General features: G+C 36.5%; 1 pseudogene across 1 annotated transcript; it reads left to right on the forward strand.

Annotated features, from left to right (window-relative positions):
* The first annotated feature begins 2,174 nt into the window (after positions 1-2,174).
* Positions 2,175-3,876, forward strand: LOC149252046 (cytochrome P450 750A1 pseudogene; annotated as a pseudogene). The gene is made up of 2 exons (XR_016266041.1): positions 2,175-3,092; positions 3,200-3,876. The product of XR_016266041.1 is annotated as a cytochrome P450 750A1 pseudogene (transcript).
* The last annotated feature ends 849 nt before the right edge of the window (positions 3,877-4,725 follow it).

Raw genomic sequence — 4,725 nt, forward strand, 5'->3', positions numbered from 1 at the left:
TATATATATATATATATATATATATATATATATATATATATATATATATATCTAACTTTGTAGGGCCAACAAAGGATATCTAATTTGAGATTTTATTTTTTTTCTTCTGTAAGCTAGGTTAAATTTTATGTAAGCTAGGGTAAATTTAAAAGACATAGGATGAGTCTTACTTATGCCTACAAGTGTGTCACTCGAACGATTATCATAGGAATGTGGCTTTGGACTAGATAATAAGTCCAAATTTGATAACATAGTTATACTAATTAAAAATTGGGATAGAGAATAATGAAATGCTAAGGTTAATAGGCATACTAGTGTCATGTGGACCATGTCGACTATTGATCTAAAAGCAGAAAATGGAAAATAAAATCATGAACCTTCAAATGTGGGAGTCCACCTAGATAGGATTAGCATAGAAAGTGGCTTCCCCCAAACTGGAGAACTCCAAATAAATCATTTTATTCACTGTTAGAGATAATTGAATGTAAATTTTCATAATCTAGAGTTGCGATTCATTTAAGTGTGGGAGAATCTTTTATTGTTCTTCACACCCACCCACTTAGACCTTTCCCATTATTATTTTGATTTGCTAGTATATAGCAATAGTTTGGAGGTACCAAGTGCACATAGTGCTACTGTTACCAATCTTTGGAATCTAATGTTGAATTTCACATTTCACATCTGTTTTTAAGATGAAATGATGTTCAACTTAAGCTTCCTATCGAAGAATGTGAATTTCATGTCAAATGGCTTGGAAGGTATTCTCCCAAAAGGATGCTTCAAACCTTTTCACATTTGACTTTGTTGTAGAGTGTCCTAGCTCTCTCCTTCCCTATCATCCTCAATGACCGAAGGAGGATCCAAACCTTAGAATTATGACTTGGAGGAAAGAGTAACTAGGTGAAAGGAAACTAAGGTGTAGGAAGGAGCAGATAATGAACATAGAGCACTTGGAAACAACAAGGGAAGGCTGCAAGTGAAGAGAAGGAAGACAAGACCAAAAGAAGGTTCACAAGGCTTGACAAAAGAAGGAAAAAACTAGGGGAAAGCTAAAGGGAGAAGCCTCACCCAATAAGGAATTATAGTTGCATGGAAAAGGAAAAGACTAATTGCATATAGAAATAACAAAGGACAAGGCCAATAAAATAGAAAAAACGAAGAAAAAATAGAAACTCCCCCAAAAAAGCTTGATAGAGAAACCACCTTGACATCTTTTAATGCCACCACCGAACGTTAAGAGGACTCTGCATAATGAAGGTATGACTTAATAATAGATGTGAGTAGGGTGAAATTCCCTTGATTTTAGCACATGTCACAGAGTAAATGAGTTTGTCTTGAAACTAAGATACATGTCCCTATTAATAATGATGTTAACAATGAGTAGATATCAAGGTTGCAGGATTGTTAAAAGATGACATCATGGAGATACCTCATATGAGAATTACAAAGTAGTACATAGAAGAAACTATAAAAGCCTTCAACTAAATTAGTAGGTTATAAATTGCCCAAAGTGGCACCATTTAAATTGATAATGGCTATAAGCGATGCATTAATTGATACCATGTCTTAGTGAGCTAAATGAAATTAAAAGTGACATAGTGAGGAGCCCAATGCCTCAACTTCTCTCAAAAGCTAATTAACAGCAAACTTTTAGCACAAATAGCTCACACTTATCCGTAGGATCATTCGGAAAGGAATCCAATCGACCCAATGTAATCTTAGAAATGACAGAATACAACAGGGAAATAGGCTAGGCCTCAAGGCAAAGACAAAATATGGCCAAATATTGAGGGTGTCTCACTAGCAACACTTGCGGTTACTACAATCCCATCTCCATAGGTTTGTGCTACAAAGAAACAGCGGGGATTACTTATCCACGATGATAGATGCATCTATTATACGATATGTATTTTCCGTTAATGCAGATTATTACCATTTCATTATTGCTATTCCGGAACAGTGGGTCAACGTATGGCTTTGGAAAATTTTAAAATCAGTGTCAGTTTATATTAAATTTGAATTTATCGCCTTAAAGTGAGCTTTCATAAATCTCGGGGTGCCTTTAAATAGCATACCGTTGATCCTTCCAAGCAATGTGTCTCTTACAAAGTGTGTTCCATATGGAATTTCATACTTTTACTGCTATTCTGTCTTTTCGTCTGCCCGTAACATTAATGGCAGGCCGCGAGCGTGCTGTCACAGCAACTATTGTTGGTTTATTTTTCTGTTTGCTCTTCATACGGCTGTTGCAGAAGAGAAGAATTAGGGGCAGATTGCCTCCAGGACCCTTTCCATGGCCAATAATCGGAAATCTCCACCAATTGGTACAGCCCGCTCACCGTACTCTTAAAGGCCTTGCTGACAAATATGGCCCCATTTTCTTTCTGCGCTTAGGTTCTGTCCCTACTGTCATCGTTTCTTCTTCTGAGATGGCCAAACTCTTTCTTAAAACCCATGATTTGGTGTTTTCCAGCCGGCCTCTAACATCCGCTGGGAAATACATATTTTTCAATTATCAAGATGTGACCTTCACTCAGTATGGAGATCACTGGAGGAAAATGAGAAAAATATGCGTATTAGAACTCCTGACTTCCAAAAGAATCGAGTCTTTCAGGCCCGTGCGAGAGGAAGAGGTGTCTGCCATGATCCGTTCAATCTGGGAGGAGAGTGAGAGCGGAATAATAAGCGTGAACCTGAGCAAGGCCATCTCTACTCTCAACTCCAACATTATTTGGCGGATGTTGGCAGGGAGGAAATTTACTGACGATGATTTAGGTGGGGATTTCGGAAGTTTTAAGGATTTAATAGTTGAGCTGATATCTACAGCGGGAGCTTTTAACATCGGAGACTTTATTCCTTGTTTGGATTGGCTTGATCTGCAAGGCATCAAACGGCGCATGAAGAAGATGCATAAAGCATTCAATGAATTTGCAGAGAAAATAATAGAAGACCGCGTTCCTCATCGCATGGCCTCGACATCGAATCACCAGAAAGAGGAAGAGCCCTATGTTAAAGATTTCGTCGATGTATTGCTCGAGAAAGCTGAGGCCGACTCCAAAATGACGCGGGAAACTGTCAAGGGTGTTGTTCTTGTATATATGTCTCGCCGGCTTCGGCCATTCTTTTATAATTTAGTATCCTCGTTCTTAAACTTATTTTTTTTCAATATTTTGCACTGATTAAATTCGTATTTGTGCAGGACATGCTCGCAGGTGGTTTGGAGACGACATCGACTACCTTAGAATGGGCAATGAGTGAGCTGCTCAGACATCCCCATGTGATGAAGAGTTTGCAAGAAGAAATCGAATGTGTCGTCGGCAAAGATCGAAAAGTGAATGAATCTGATGTAACAAGCATGAAATACCTCCATTGCGTGCTGAAAGAGACGCTAAGATTATACCCACCTGCGGTGATAGCGCTTCCTCATGAATCTGTAGAGGCTGTGACAGTCGGAGGATACTATATCCCTAAGAAAACAATGTTGATGGTGAATTTGTGGGCTATAGGAAGGGATCCCAATGTGTGGGGGGCAGATGCTTCCGAATACAAGCCGGAAAGATTCATGAAGGATGAACATGTCAATTCAACAGATCAATCAGACTTCAGTATGATTCCGTTTAGTGCAGGAAGGAGAGGATGCCCAGGGGCACCCATGGCTATTCCCACGATTGAACTCACATTGGCTCAGCTGGTGCACATTTTTAACTGGAGAGTTGAAGGTGATCCGTCCCAGCTCGATATGACGGAAGTATGCGGGGCCTCGATTCCAAGGCAAGTTCCGCTGTTTGCTTATCCAGCGTTGAGGTTAAGCTTTCCACTCTAGTACAGTTATGAAGCCTAAGAGTGGCAAGGCACCGTGCCGCTTTCCTATTTTCGCGAGCAATGCTTTCGCTATATGCTCTTCTAGTTTGTACTATTGCTTACGCTACTCCCTTTTCAAAAATAGTTTATGCTCATAGCGTTACCTTGATTGCATTAGCTTTTGCAGTTTTTGTTAGGTATCTGGTGGACAGAAGATTAGCCCTGTATTTTTTCCGTTCAAATGTTAATCAGTATCATACCATTTTCATTTGTGTTACAAGCTTTGAATTTTCTATTGTAATGATTTTGTAATATCACTCTATTACCATTAATCTAACCAATTATCTCATATATATATATTTAATTAATTCTCTATTGTAATGATTTTGTAAAATCATTCTATTACCATTAATTTAAGTAATTATCTTTGTTTATTATAATATATACATATATGTTTGGTCCAGCGAATTTTTTTTCATTGAATTTGGTAGTACAATTTTCTAAATATTATGACTTTTTTATTATTTAAAATACAATACAATGTATAAATAAATTTAGAATTTTATAAATTAAATAAATAGTTTCTAAAAATATTTATCAGATTTAAAAATAAAATAAAAAATATTTCTTCCATAAATAAACAAATTAGTTGAAAACAAAAAAACAAAAAAAAAAAAACATTATTTTCACACTAAATTAAGTGGAAACTCTCTCTCGTCATTTAATGGTAATATGAATTTTACAGATATTATAATTTTTTATTATTTAAAAAACAATGTATAAATAAATTCAGAATTTTAGAAGTTAAACATATGGTCTCTAAAATTATGTAACATATACTTACTTAAGGCACATAAAAATCAAAACAAAAAAAATTACTTTTCAAAAGTTACCACACTCAACAACACCTAGGAAATGCTGAAC

This window comes from Pinus tabuliformis, chromosome 7 (genome assembly GCF_031772625.1).
Source record: "Pinus tabuliformis cultivar Carrire ecotype Pingquan chromosome 7, CPIR1, whole genome shotgun sequence".
Classification (NCBI taxonomy): domain Eukaryota; kingdom Viridiplantae; phylum Streptophyta; class Pinopsida; order Pinales; family Pinaceae; genus Pinus; species Pinus tabuliformis.